Raw genomic sequence first — 16618 nt, forward strand, 5'->3', positions numbered from 1 at the left:
AGAACCTGTGCAGAATAAACTGTGAACAGCTGCCAAGTCAGTCATGTCTTCCAAATAAACTCTGGTGATCAATGGAGCCATAAATGTAATCACTAAATTACCTTCACTCTAACACCAGAATTATAATCCCCAACTCAGAAAGTGAAATATCAGACCACAATGAGGATTATGATTTGGACACAGCTCTCCAGATTTCTCAATGAATAACCTATATCTGTTCCAGTTACTCTACCTACAATCCTCTTCCTTAGTCCTCAAACATCTCTCCAATCAGTGAAAGCCTTGCAAAAGGTTTTCATCATTTCTGTTTTTCAATCTTAATTGAAAGAGAACTCACAAAGAAGTAGGAGTATATCTTCTGGGTTTTGAAAGGTCTGCTTTCACCATCATATAAAGAAAATTATTCATCATTCTTACATATGCTTTACACAATATAACAGAACTCCAAAATCCTAAACTTGGAGCCAGAGAGATTCATGGTTAATGAAATTAAAGAGTATAACAACAAAGAATTATTTTCTCATTTGTGCTCATTTAGACAAATCTGTTCAATACAAAGTAGGCATTTCTTTGTGGTTTTTGCACTGGATGATTTTAAGAGCTTTGTGTATTAAAAATGAAAAAAAATCACTTTTCTTTTACTTTATTATTAAAATTCTCATTTTATTTTTTTTCAAATCTACCTAAACCTAGCAAGTAAAAGACTCTATACACTGACGCTAAATGAAACCCATCTCACTGAAGGTCACATTTAGAATGAAAACATTCAATTGTGGAATGTTTCTTTCCTCTGAAAATACTATAGAAGAATCTGAACGTTACAACTTGAATAACAATAATTATTCTACTTTGCAAATTACATAAAATTTCTGTGGAATGACAATCAAGGTCAACAGCTTCTTTCCACAGTCCAAGAATAAAAGTTAAACTCCAACATTACAGCATTTTAGACAGAAAACATAAAAAACTTTCTGTAATATGTTTTAAGTTTTAAAAAACTATATATTTATAAACTATAAAATCTTGACAAATTTTGAGCTTTCCAGCAGCTTCTTGAAAAGAATTCAACATATTTCCTTGAGGATTTTGTATTACATTAAAGCATTACTTCTTGTTTCTTCGTAAAATCTAGGAAAATCTTTCTAATTCCAATTTGAAAACTATTCATCATTTCACCACCATTCAATTAAAAAGAAATGATGACTTACAGAATTGAGTTTGGTTTTGTTTACATTATTCAACAGTGATCCCAAGTAAGTTCTTGCTCTTCTAAAGTTTATATTGTATTTCATCAGAATTGAGTTTGGTTTTGTTTACATTATTCAACAGTGATCCCAAGTAAGTTCTTGCTCTTGTAAAGTTTATATTGTATTTCACATACTGTTTTTCTTCTCTGATATTAATATTTATATGTATTTTACTTTTACATTATGTTATACCCTTTTCCTACCAGTTAGGAATCCATATTATTATTATTAGAGGAGGCTCTTTTCTCAATCACCTCTGTTATAGATTGCAATCAACACATTTATTTCTCAGATTTCTTTTTAGCCTCCCTTGACCAAGAACGACAATAATGTTTTAAGTAAAATAATTTTTTTATTAATGTTGTGATGACCAAGTAATGTTCAGCTTGAATATTATACATTATCTTATATTACACATATCTTGCATTTTATAATCAAGACTCAAGTTTAGCACCTTTTTTACAACTGGTTAAATAAGAAGGAATTAGCAAAATCACTTAATTACAACACTGATCACTGGAATTAGCCGTATGAAATAGAGAATCTCCATGTATTCAGCCCTTCTTCTCTCACCTTTCTGTGTTTCCACATGCCTGTCCCTTTTTAGTCCTGTCTCATGATTAATTGTAATCGTCCAATAAAGAAATGGCAGATTGCATTAGGTCATACAGAACTGAAGAGGTTTGAAAAAAATAGAGTGTGATCCATACCTTTAGGAGTTCTCAGATGATATCACGTATTGCCAAGGAATGTTACTACATACAAATGCCACAACAACATACAAATTATCAGTAAAAGCCACTAATACACAGCAAAAATCCAAATGTAAGACTTATTCACGTGTGGAGTGTGGATGTGTGTGCATGTATGTGTTTGCGTATGCATGTGTATGTGTGTTTCTGTGTAGAAGAGAAACATGCAAGAGGACAAAGAGAGAAATGAGAAAGAAAAGGATGAAAGATAGATGGTAGAAAGCTCCCTGGAACCAGGGAGCTTTTGAGACTGAAAGATACGGGAAAATGAACATTTCACAACCAGGCCCTGTCACCTCCAGAAGTGTTTGGATAATGAAGAGAGCTCCGGAACTGCTGGAATCCTCATCCCGGGCAGCTTTCTCCCCGCTAAGACTGCATGGTCACAGGTTAGTTTTAGTGGTCCGCTTCCTTTTTTAACTTAATTTTGTGGTGATGTGTGTATAAAGAATATATACACGATGGAAGGAAGGAATCTTTACAAGGCTGAAACCCTGCTGAGTATAAACAAAAAGAATTTTTGTCAGCATTCATGGTAGTTCTCTGGAACTTAAAAAAAAATAGCAGCAGCTAAGACATACATTTCAAGAGAAGAGAAGCAGGTTTGCAACTGAACTGCCTTGATCAATTTTTAAATTAATATTTTATGTGACAGGGAAGTATCCTCTCCTCTCCACCCCAATCTGAGAATTTATTACCAGCTTTCACCAAGAGACCAGCTGGAAGCTGGGGCCTGAAGGTAGAGGAATTGTCCCTTACATTGTCTGTCAAAGCCTCCTCCTACAGCAGCAGCCATAAACCGGCAGATGTGGAGCAAAATAAATTCAATTCAGATTGTTTTTCCCCTAACCTATTTATCCCTCTAAGGAAAATAGCCTGCATATCAGTAAAACCAAGCTGGAGAAATGTCGTATTGTTTCATCAGCCTCTAGTTAAGAAACAAGATTTTAAAAAATCATTTTCACCAACACTTAACTTTGCACTGTCCCAAGGGACCTGCCCTGAAGGACCTTCAAGAGGTGACTGTGAGAGTGAGTTTCCACCTTTGGGCTGAAGTGCGATGAATGGGCCCAGTATCTTTGGAAGATTCCATTCTAAGCAGCACCTTGCACTTCACAGGCTGCACAGATGGCATTCCTCTGCTACTTTTCTCAAACCTACAGGCCTCAAACCTCTTTTACTGGAAATGGGGCTGGGCAGGGGACAGAAAAAGGAAGTTCAGTCTAAAAAAGAATCTATATGCCACCTTTTCAAATAATTCTATAAATGTCCTTCTGGAGTGACTAAACTAGAAAGGAAATGTCTCCCCTGACCCCTTGCTGGTTAATATTTAATATTTGTTTAACACCCCGCACAAACTTGCTGCTTTTCTGTAACATTTGAGAAAAGAATTGTACATTGATCATAATATATTGTTTAAATTATATGCATACCTAAAGTGTTCAGTTATAACTAAAATAGAAAATGTGATTATGAATTTTTTTAATTGCTAGAAGATAGATTACACAGGTGCATTCATCAATGCATTAGGCTTTTGTTTGTTTCACTATAGTGTAACACTGTCACAGATGGAGGCTGTAATGTGACAGTTTTCAGACAATAAAATGAGACTCTTCCAGAAGAGATATTCCTGTATATTAAAGACTATGCACATGTCAGGGCAGCCGGTATTCTGCTGTCAACTTAAAACTGCTCTAAAAAATATATTTGAAAATTTTTTAAAAACCTCTTTAAATAAAATAACAGCAACCTTTTGGGAGATGCAGAACAGATGAATAAATGGATATGAACTTTGCAAACCAGAAAAAGGTGAATCCTAAATTGTCAATGGAGGAATACTCAGGGCAGTGAAATTGCTCTGTATGGTACTAAAATGGTGGCTACATTTGTCCAAACCTATAGAACGTAGAACACCAAGGGTGACTCAAAGAACCAGATAGAATATAACAGGGAAGATAGAAACACACATAATTACAAAACGCATCCAAAAAGTGGGTAAATTACTAAGAAAAGAAGGAGAAACAAGACTACGGTTGATGAAGACATGAGAAAATAAAAGTATTTGAATATAACTGTTATTAAAAAGGAGAAAAAATGTAAGAGATTACAGAGTCAGAAACTAAAATGTAAGCAAGCTAAATTCTACATGGAAAAAGGGTTATGACTATGTTTACGGTTGATCTTTTCCCAATTATGATACCACATGCCCTTTGTAAAAAATTTAGAAAATGCATCAAACTAACTAAATAGAAGAAATATTAATACCCATAATCCCACAATTCAAAACCAAATAAAATAAATATTCAAATGCATTTCTTTGTATATTTTAAACACATTTATACAGTTATGAAACTATCACATTTACAATTTAAATTCTGTTATTATCCCTTAACACTATCACATGAACCATTTCCCATATTATTAGAATTGCTATGCAAGTGTTTTTAATTATTATATAATACTTATTGTTCAGATATACCATGTTTTATTATCCTTTTTCCACTTGGGGGTATTTATACAGTTTTTCACTACTATCAATTGTGCTGTAAATAGCATTTAAGCATCAGTTTTTCAATCTATATTTTAAGTTCTTTACTTAGGATAGATTTTCTTAAACCATAATATTGTATCAAAGGGCTTTAATGTCAAAGCTATTGGTACATATTATTAAATTGTATAAGTTTCTAAGATCTGCTACCAGAGCCAATGGCAAATCTTCACTCTAGCACCAATGATCATCATTTTTTTATTTTCTGAAAATGTACTAAAAAATAGCTTTCATTCTGATTTCATTTTATATTCCTCTGTTAGAAAACATAAGTGTTTTCTCTCTAGTTGTGTTTTCTTACCCAGTTCCTTCCAGTATTTTGTTAACTGTTGGTTTGCTTTGCCAATTAAATTTAACAGATTTGTAGATTTCCTTATGGGAAACCATAAATTTCCTGGTTTTACCTTTATCTTGAGAGGGAAGACAACATTACGTCAATTTTGCAAATAATTTCTAGATGATGCCAGCTTAAAAAAATGGAATTTTTTTATAGCCTCAAGGTTATAACAGATAAAATGATGTTCAAGCTAGAGCTAAGTATTTAATAAGGAGAAAAATTTTCAGAAAGTTTGCCCTTTGGAGTTGCACATAGTGGTGTCACAAAGTAACCAGTATAAAAGATTAATTGAAGCACATCTAAAAAGATCTATTATTGTAAAATAATTACCCTACATAAAGTATTCCAAAAATTTGAAATTTCATCACTAGAGTAACCTAAGGATTCAGCTCTGAAAATGTAAATACGCTAGCGGAAGTTGCATATGTAACGAAAGCGTGTGTGATTTGTAAAAGCTGCCTCTGTTCTCATGAGAAAAACCCAGCATGTGGGAAGCTCCTGATGGGAGCATGAAAGACACCAAAGCCAGAGATATCACAGGTAAGAGGCAAATCTCCCTCCAGCAAGCATTTTACCAATATTTTCGTCCTAACTCATAAGCTCCACCTTCTCTCCTTTTCCATCATGGTAGTCCAATCTTTGTTTTTTAAGAGACCTGGGCTCTGGTCTCAATTCTTCCAGGAATAGAAAGGACAGCTTCACAATGCCACCTCTCCTCCAGGTCTCAGGTTCCTATAAATTAAAGATTTGGACAAAATGATCGCTTTGAAGTTCTATAATTTATAAGTGTTGAGGTTTTAATGGTGCTTTTGAGGGAAAATGGTGAAATGTTCTATCAACTGTATTGATTTTGCTTGAAGGCATAATGTTCTACTTTTAATACTTTCTGTTTATGACAATGAAAACTCTTAACTGTATCACTATCTAGTCCAAAGCAAAAATGAAAAGGTCCTGAAATCTGGCTTTTAACTCTGATATATTGATTTGTTGTTTTTAAGGCCATAAGACTTATGAAACCAAATAAATGTGTATTTTTCTATTTTAAAAAAATATAAATTTTTTCAAGCTAGTTATGTAGCATATTGTTAGCCCCATAACAGAACTGTAAAGGAGATTTTTCTTAAAGAAAGCATAAAACAATGGCAGAAATTGGTGGGGCAGGAGAGATATAAATAAGCACAGAGAATTTTTAGGGCAGTGAAATTGCTCTGTATGGTACTATAATGGTGGATATATTTGTTCAAACCCATAGAATGTAAAACACCGAGTGAACCCTAAGGTAAACTTTGGACTTTAGGTGATAACAGTGTGTCAATATACATTCATCAATTGTAATGAATGTACCACTCTGGTCAAGTGGTAATAATGTGGGAGACCATGCATGTGTTGGGGAAGGGAGTACATGGAAAACCTCTGTGCCTCCCACTCAATTTTGGGGTGAACCTAAAAGTGGCTCTTAAAAATAAAATCAATTTTTAAAAAAACAATGGCAGCAACATTTTGGGAGATGCAAAACAGATAAATAAATCGATATTAACTTTACAAACTGGAAAAAGCAGAATCCTAAATTGTCAATAGAGAAAGCGAAGTAGAAACCTAATTTGCAAAGCAGAATCTTCAAATGTCTCAGAAATCAGCAGTGGCAGAAAATTCCAGTATTGGAAGTGAACAAGCAGCTGAAAATGAAAAGGAATTTTAAAGTTTGATTAGAAAACCTCAAATGAGCTTCTTCCCTCCTTTGTTAAACTGAGTGATTACTGCTCCTTCACCCTAAGGAAAGACAAAACAGAAGGATTCTGGATGAAGACCCCACGTACAGTTGAAGTCAGGGTTATCATACTGAAGGAGGATTAAAATTGAGTCTAAATGTTGAAAATCCAACCCTCTTTCCTGACTTGGTTCACAGGACACTGGCAAGAGGAACCCGGAAGATCCTTATCTGCAGAATCTCACCAACTCAAGCAAAAGGAATTAAAGATACTGATATTTGAGTGAATCTCCAATGAAACAGTCTGATCCTCTCAGTCTATTGTGAAGTCCCTGGTTAACAAGCCCTGCACATGCAGTGAGCTTCTCAGTGTACCATACTTGAATGTAAACTCACAGACAAGGAGAAATAGTCATTGGAAGAAAGACTCTTAAGTTTTAGGGAAGGGACAAAACAAAGACAGAACAAGGAACATGAAGGAAACAGAGAACACTCAAGAAAAAGAACACTTGTTAATATCCTCAGTATTCTCAGAGAGAAAATATTTTATATCAATGAAGCTTGAACACAATACTATAAAAACTTTCAGAGAAGAAAAAAGAACTTTGAGAAATTTTTAATAGTAGTAGAAATGAAAAACTCAATAGAATCACTGAATGATAAACATGAGGATATCTCTCAAAAAGTAGAGCAAAAAGGACAAAGGTATTTAAAAAAATAAAAAAGAAACAATAAGAAAACGGGAGGCTAAGTCCAGGAGCTCCAACATTACAGTAAAAGAATAGAAGGAACATACTTCAAAATAATAAAGGCCATGTATGACAAACCCACAGCTAACATCATACCAAATGGGGAAAAGCAGAAAGCCTTTCCTCCAGGATCTGGAACAAGACAAGGATACCTGCTTTCATTACTCCTATTCATCATAGTGTTGGAAGTCATTGCCAAACAATCAGGCAAGCAAAAGAAATAAAAGCCATCCAAATTGGGGGAGGAAAAATGAAGTCAATTGTTCCTCTTTTCTGATGATATGATCTTATATCTAGAAAAACCTAAAGACACCACCAAGAAAAGTTATAACTGATAAATGAACTCGGTAAAGTTGCAGGATATAAAATCAGCAGACAAAAATCAGTAGTGTTTCTGTACATCAATAATGAACTAGGTGAGAAGGAAATCAAGAAAATGATCCCATTTACAATAACAGAGAAAGACACCTAATAATAAATTTAATTAAGAAGGTGAAAGATCTTAACAAAGAAAGCTACAAAACACTGATGAAAGAAATTGAAGAAGACACAAATGGAAAGACATCTCATGCTCATGGATCAGAAGAATTAATATAATTAAAATGACCATACTACCCAAAGGAATTTACAAATTTAATGACATCTCTATCAAAACACCAATGTCATATTTCACAGAATTACAAAAAAGAATCTTAAAATTTGTTTGGAAGCAAAAAAGAACCAGAATAGTGAAAGCAATCCTTAGAAGAAAAACAAAGTGAAGTCACACTTAATTGACTTCAAAGCATATTTCACAAAGCTATAGTAACCAGAACAACGTGATATTGGTATAAAAACAGACCAACAAAACCAATGGAACAAAAATAGAGTCCATAAATAAATTCCCATATTTACAGCCAACTAATTTTTTATAAAGACACCAGGAACATACACTGGGATAAGGATACCTTTTCAATAAATGGTGCCAGGAAAATTGGATATCCATATGCAAAAGAATGAAACTGGACCCCTTCTCACCCCATAAACAAAAGTCAACTCAAGATAGAATAAGATTTAAGGCAAGCATAAGACCTAAAACTATAAAATTACTAGAGAAGGAACATAGGGAAAACATTCAAGTCATCAGTCTGGGCAAAGATTTCATGACTCGGACCTCAAAAGCATAGACAATTATTACAAAAATAGACAAGTGGGATTGTATTAAACTAAAAAGTGACTGCATATTAAAGGAAATAATCAACAGATAGGTAACCTGTTGAACAGGAGAAAATATTTGCAAACTATTTATCTGACAAATATCCAGAATATACAAGGAATCTAAGCAACTCAATGATTTAAAAAATAAGTAATCCCATCAAAAAGTGGGCTAAGGACATGAATAGACATTTGTCAAAAGAAGACGTACAAATGGCCAACAGGTCTATGAAAAACTGCTCAACATCACTAATCAGGGAAATGCAAACCAAAACCACAATGAGATATCATCTTTCCCCAGTGTGTTCTTCTCAAGCTCCCCATATAATAAAATTATGTGATTTTTTTCGTTATCTGTTTTTTGACATTATGAACAACTATAATGCCATAAATAAAACCTTTTGTTAATTCATAAATATTAATTTGTCATATTGTCTTCAATTCTTGATAGAGTTTCTAAAATACTTCTTTGAGGTAACAGTTCTTTTTTTTTTTTTGAGATGTAGTTTCACTCTTGTCACCCAGGCTGAAGTGCAATGGTGCAATCTTGGCTCATTGCAGCCTCCACCTTCTGGGCTCAAGCAATTCTCCTGCCTCAGCCTCCCAAGTAGCTGGGACTACAGGCACACACCACCACGCCTGGCTAATTTTTATATTTTTAGTAAAGATGGGGTTTACTACGTTGGCCAGGCTGGTCTCTAACTCCTGACCTCAGGTGATCCCCCAGCCTCGGCCTACCAAAGGGATTACAGACACGAGGCACCACGCCTGGCCCTGAGGTGACAGTTCTTGACTCTATTTTAGTTATTTTTACTTTATTTAACATGGCACTAAAAGCTCCCAGGGCAGAGGGGAACATGTTACAGTCTGCTGTTAATGTCTCCCCTGATCCGAGACACTGCTCCTAAGAGGTCCATTCCTTTTAGCACTTTCAAGCCAGGTAACCACGTTTACCAGTGTTACTGCCTTTTTCTCTATTGTAAACACTTGAGAAATATGTTAAATGTCATTCTATCATTTCCTCTTCCTCTTGTTTCCCTTTAAATATTTTGGTAGAAAACATTTTTCCCAGAAATATAATTGGGTTTATTTGTCTTCAAAACTGTCTTTGCATACTATAGAATATTTTCAGGCAATGTCAAGGATTTTTTGGTTTTTTGCCTCTCATCAATTTCTTCTCACATTTATAAATGTGAAGAAATCTTTTTCATAAAGTTGACTTATTTTTCACACAACCTTCTGTCAGATTTTTACTTGTTCTCTCTTTTTTCCCTTAAGGCTTGCTTAGTACCTTCTAAAAGATGCCTTCTCCAAACAATTTTTCAGAGGACTAGGAGACTGCTTAAACCTAAAACCACCATCTTAAAATTATTTTTGTTTTTCATCCGCATGCAAATTGACAGATGTAGAGTCATAAAATAAAATATTCTTAAGCCTATTAATATTTTATGTTTACATATGCATACACGATGAATCCCAAAATAGTATTTTAAAGTGCTGGATGTTTTAGCCTATTGATTTTAATTAAGTGTACTTTAGGTTGTCTGGATTGCAAGTAAGAGAGAAAGGAGAAATAGATGAAAAAAAATCACAAGCAAGCTTTTTATCCCAGTTCTTGGGGAAAAAACTAATAAGCCACCTCCACAGTGAATTTCTAGTGAGTCATTAACCGGGGATTTGTTGCCTTGGTTACTGAGCCAGGTAGAGATTCCAGTAAAAAAGCAATGTGACCTATGAGCTCAAGAAACTGAAGAAGTGAAATTTCTGCGTGATGATATTTGCAGTTACTACAGAAAAAAATGAAGAGAGTAAAAATATATGTTAAAAGAAAAGGGAAAAAAGATTACTTTGATTTTTGACCCCATGTCAAAGATGTTTACAACTACACAACACACACTTTTAATAATAGAATTTCAGTGTTTGTTTCCTTGTGAAATATTACAAGACATAGACCACTTCCAATATATGAGACCTCTCCCACCCTAGAAAACAAAGCATTTGACTCATCAGAAAAAAGATTACTTTGATTTTTGACCCCATGTCAAAGATGTTTACAACTACACAACACACACTTTTAATAATAGAATTTCAGTGTTTGTTTCCTTGTGAAATATTACAAGACATAGACCACTTCCAATATATGAGACCTCTCCCACCCTAGAAAACAAAGCATTTGACTCATCAGTGGTGAGTGGACTTTCCTTTGGTAGAGAATATTACAATAACAATACATTTACAAGACAAGCATTCAAAAAGCAGAATAATTGAATAGATTTTTCAGGCAACCTATCTCTGTGGTTTTCCATCATACTGTATCAAAAATTAAAATTACCTGAATATTGGTACCAAATCTAGAAACCAAAGCAATAACAAAAAGAAGAATTTGAAAGCAGGACTTGAGGCATCACCCTCATGTTTGGCTGGAACTGGCTTTTTCACTAAACTCAGAATCATAATGAAGACATTGATGGTCTACTAACCAACCTCCAGTGATGGCAGAGATTACAATATCTGTGATGATTCATTTCATTATGTTTCTCTGGAGAACCCTGACTAATACATTATCCAAGTCCTGTTTCCCACTCTTTTCTGCCAATACTCCAAGCCACACCAGTTTACACTAAAACCAAAATCCAATGGTAGAAAGTAAAAGAGTGGCAAAGTCACCACTATCTTATGGATAAAAATCGGGCATCTAATAAGAAACTGCAAGAATCTTAAGTTTTGCCAACAACCAAGACCTTGACATAATCAACAGGACAGGGGTTCAGCTTCCATGAAACTGCATGAGCATCAATTTCCTCCAGGAAATTGCCCAGGAATAATCATACCCCTTCCAGAAGATGGATTCTTACCAAAATCAAATGAGATAATACATACGAACCTTTGGCCAGATAAAAAATGATAATTTTTCTTTCCTCTTTTTCCCATCTGGATCTCTTTTACCTCCATTTGTATTTAAAAGATACGGTTTCCTGAAATATTTAAACTTAAGACTCTAAAATTTAAAACATTTTCCATATACATTCTGGAAGGGCTATTTTTTTCCCCTAAGCGCAGTATCACCATTGGCTATTGGTCTGCAACCCTCCTTCCACACATATAAACAAATACTTTGAAACAAAACTGGAAATAAAGGATAAAAGGGTAGACAATGTTGGGTAGAGGTATAAATTCCTAAAACATATATGTTGTTTAATCCATGCCCAAACTTAAGTGCAGTCATGTAGGGCTCACACTAGATCTTACAGCCCCAGACATAAAGGGTTCGTGATCAAAATATATTCTCAACCATAAATTACCCTGGGTTTACAGTCACCCCACCATCCTCTCATCTGTAATTGCAGGATTTCTTTCACCAACATTAATCCAATTTGGGAAAGGCTTAAAGTACTCTTCGAGCTAAGCACCGACTGAGTTAAATGAGATGAATGTTTGGCATCTGTGGCTTGTTGCAAATTCAACAGAAGGTGCTGCGATTTGCTTTATTCCCAATCTGGCTTTATTGAGGCTTCTCTTTTTATGAAAGTAATGGGCTTTTGGCCTTTATTTCCTGTCAAAGTTCTTCAATGCTTATTACTTGATATTTATTTGTCCTTTAGCTTTCAGAGGCAGCCATCTCTTAAGATGTTTAAATACAGTACACAGGGTATGAATTTTCTGGGATTTTTTTTCTTTTTTCTATTTTTCAAGCAGGTTAGTTCTTTTTTTTTTTTTTTTTTTTTGAGACGGAGTTTCACTCTTGTTACCCAGGCTGGCTGGAGTGCAATGGCGTGATCTCGGCTCACTGCAACCTCCGCCTCCTGGGTTCAGGCAATTCTCCTGCCTCAGCCTCCTGGCAGGTTACTTCTTAATAAGAATTATTTTACTGGTGGTGATAACAAAATGGCAAAAATATTCCAGGGCTTTTACTTTGCTTAGTAAAACTCCCTTCTTCTTACTTTCTTCATGATTCAAATAGCACATTGTATTTGCTATACAAGGGATAATCTTTAAATATTAGCCAATAAAATTAAAGACTTATAGTAATCATATTTGAAAGTATCCATTTTACAAAGAATATTTTCATTCTATGATTTTCTATATTTTCATATAAAAGTCTGTCATATGAACTGGACCTTTAGCCTATTTTGTGTCAGGCACTGGGGAAGTAAAACAAAAATATATGACGCTTCTCCTCTCAAGGGGTTTACAGTCTCCCAGGAGGGACAAAAATATAATCGAGTCATTATTACATCATCTTGGCCAAGCTTCCCTGGAAAAACAGCCTGAGGCATGATGAAGCTCTGAAGATTTATTTGGGACATACAATCCCAGGAAAACAAGGGGAAGGAAAACTGTTTGTAGAGCTGGGGGGATGAGAAACCACACAAAGTGACACATTACTGCACTAGCAACTGCTTCACAAGGAACTCTGAAGAGACACAGCCGGTCACTTGCAGGGCATTTGCTCAGCTACCCGGATGCCTCCAGACATGCTCTGCACAGAGACTCTTTGCCTAGAGAAAAAGTAAAAAAAAAAAAAACCATGGAGAAAGAGGATACTTTTCTATCTAGCTGCTTCTTATTTCCCACTGGTTAACATTGATGCTGTGGAGAGTGAATTCCCCCCTGCCCCATCATCTTGCACTAGCAAACCCTTGACCAGTCCATGAGCAGGCAGCTGTGGCATGCAGCTGGTAGCCCTGCACAGAGGTAGCCTGCAGGGTAGGGGCTGAAGGAGAGCTCACAGCTGAGGAGTTCCGAGGGAGGGTGAGCCCTAAGACCCTATGCAAGCACAGGATGAGTTAGACACAAACAGGATGGCAATGAAGAAAGGTAAAAATGTTAGGAAAACCCAGACAAAGAGCCACTGAGGAAAGCTGAATCTGTGACTAAAAAAGCAAATGGGTGAAATTATACTTTTCATTGAAAGATTATATGCAGATTATATATACCTCATAAAAGCTAACATATGGCCTGGTGGTTCTTGGAATGATCCACATTGTTCAATTTGAAGTCCTAAGCCTGTACTAATGAGGTGGCCATATTTCTCTAAGATGGAATCTCAGTTTACCTGGGGGCAGTGGGCTTAACAAAGGATATGGTTTGGAGGAGGAACCAATAACCCCATTGACTGCTATCCTCAAACATGTCAGAAATGTCAGTCACTTTCCAATGGTGAAAATTAGCACTGACCTGTTTCATTTTCCAAGACAGGTGGTGCTCCCTCTTTGTCATGCCTTGCCCTTGTCCGCTTGTGAGGTTTTTATTCTTTCCTGGATAAATTCCCTCAGAAGAGAAGATAAGCAAAGTCAAATACAGAATTATAGCTAGTCTATCTAGGATTTTTTGTTTAAAGCTTCTGTGATTTAACATAAGCTGTAGCTTTTAAAATTCAGGTGCCCCATATACACTGCTGATGAGAATTCAATTTGTGAATCCACTAAGTAAGGCATTCTCTTTTATGAAGTGTGTGAAAGTGTAAGTAGATTAGAAAAAGTTAAAATAGCAATGTCAGCCTTATTAATTCAGTACAAATGGTTCGTACACATTCCGAGCACCTATATCTTTACCATGAAAAATAGATATCTTTTTAGATTTTTTAAATTCCTATTCTTTTTGGCAACTCATACTATCCTTATTAGGCACCTATCTGACTAATAGAACATTTGCAATGTTCTACACATTATAGGTGGTTCCAGAAAAATGAACCCCATCCTTTATAGAGCTCACGGTCTGGTTAAGGAGACAATCTAGCATCAGAATGTCAAGGATGGAAGTTACTATGGAGATTTGCTAAGGCCAATACACATCCCTGAAACAGTTAATTGTATAACTACAGAAAATAAAAAATCAGCAAAACAGACAACTGTTAGAATAGTTTGAACATTTGAGAATAGCTATTTGAGAAGTTGAAGATTGATTGACGAAGTAGTAAGTGAGATGCAACCTGAACAACACCCAGATCTTAAATGTATAAAGCAGGAAGGGAAAGGACAGCCCAGTTACAGAAAAAAAGTATGAGCAAAGGCACCCAGAAAGAAATGAGCACAGCAAGGTCTCAGGACAATGGGGACAAAATCAAAAGCAGTGCACAGGGCAGAGGATGCTGGTTGGGGAAGAACAGGAAATAAAACTGGTGGGACGACAGGGGAAAAGATTTGAAAATCCAACACACTACGACATAGATTTTTAAACACACATTGAACCCTAAAGCCTAATTCTCAAACTAACTCTTTTCAACCTTGCTAACCTTCAGAAGTCCAAACTCAAATCACTGATGGTATAGTGAATGACAGGAACCTGAAGTAGGTGCCCGAAAACAGGAAAACTCTATATAACTCCAATGAGACAGTACGGATCACACTGCATCATGCAGACTATGAGCTCCTGTGAATTTTAAGAATCCCTAGATTTATATATTCAAAAAGCACAGATTTTAACCAGAGATCTCCACTTTTCTTTCCCAACACACACAGATGACTTTTGGGAAAAAAAATGCACAAGGCCATTTACTAAGATGCAAAACATTCACTCTCTCATGGCATGGGGAAAATTCCATCTATTGACCCTTCTTCGTGTTTCTTCAGTTTTTATTAACAAAGCATGGAAATAAATTCCCTGTAACCTCAACCAGAACTTTTATTTTTGGGATCTCATTTTCACATATTATGTTTTCTTAGTTGCTGGTATCTAGGAGGTGACTTTAGTTCTAGATCATTGTAACTTGAACATGACCCTGGTAAATTATACATACCTGGTAAATCTCATGGATAGTGTTATTGAAAATCTTTGGTAAGATAGACATGTGGTTTGTGGCAGACCCACAACCACAGAAGACTTTGGACATAATTACTGCTTTTCTGATGTTATTTGGTCTGAACTTTGATGACAAACCGAAGCTGCATTCTGCTAGCACTTGAAAGAATACATTGATGGTTGGGCCTTGGCCAGGCCACTTATTGGCCTGATGACACATTGACAAATATAACTCCAAAGTGAGTGTTCATGGCAAAGCAAGAATTGTCATATGTGGTGGTGCATAGACCCTTGTGTGCTTATGTAGCCTCACCGCCAGCCTCCTGCTATCAAAGACAAGGAGCCCATTGGCTCCCTGCTCTCCAGGCTGACTGCTGTTTGAGCACAAGAGCTGAGGGGAGGCTGAGAACCTGTATCCATTCATTCACCTGACTCCTTATTTCTTGCTTTTTTTGCAAAGTGTCTTTGCCATTTTGGTAGTAACCCCACATGAATGGAAAGGAAGCCAAATCCGAGTTATCATTCTTAATAGACTTCAAAACTGGATTTGAATTTTTGTTCTTTCATAACAAATTCTATTGAGCCTCTTAAGATTGTCAGCAATTTTTTTAATAATACCATTTAATTAAGTAAACAGTTACTATTTATTTCAGCTGCTACATATCAAGCACTGACCTAGAAAATAAGAAAGATGAATAATTAATATACAGACTCTCCCTTCAGAAAACTCAGTCTACTGGAAGAGACAGACAAATAAATAAAATGTACTTCTTAGGGATTTGCATTGAATCCTAAGGGAACTCAGAGTCACCTCACCTGACTAGGGGATAAGAGAGCAGAAGGCCTGAGGGAGGTAGGGAAGAAGAGGTGATGCTTGAGCCAACCTTTAGCATCAATAGTTGGGAGTAAATGGGGACGAAAGATATTCCAGAGGGAAGAGCATAATCTGAGTAAAGGACTCAATAGCCAGTGTGGTGTGTGCAAAGAAGCAGAAGCCATGTGCTGCCCTAATGCATGAAATAATGAGTTAGGGTAGACAGAAGATGATGTCTTGTTTGGTCCATGATGGACTTTGCATTTTATCCCATCAGTGATGAGGAATCATAGAAGGTTTTGTGTGGATGTGTAATGTAATCAGTGTTACCACTGGACCATGAGTTACCTGGGTAGACGAGTAACTCAGTGACAGTTCTAGTTAGATCTTTTTTTTTTTTTTTTTTTTTTGAAACAGTTTCGCTTTGTTGCCCAGGCTGGAGTGCACTGGCACTATCTCAGCTCGCTGCAACCTTCGCCTCCCAGGTTCAAGCAATTCTCGTGCCTCAGCTTCCTGAGTACCTGGAAT

This window comes from Aotus nancymaae, unplaced genomic scaffold (genome assembly GCF_030222135.1).
Source record: "Aotus nancymaae isolate 86718 unplaced genomic scaffold, 86718_ANA_hifiasm-v0.15.2.pri h1tg000020l, whole genome shotgun sequence".
NCBI lineage: Eukaryota > Metazoa > Chordata > Mammalia > Primates > Aotidae > Aotus > Aotus nancymaae.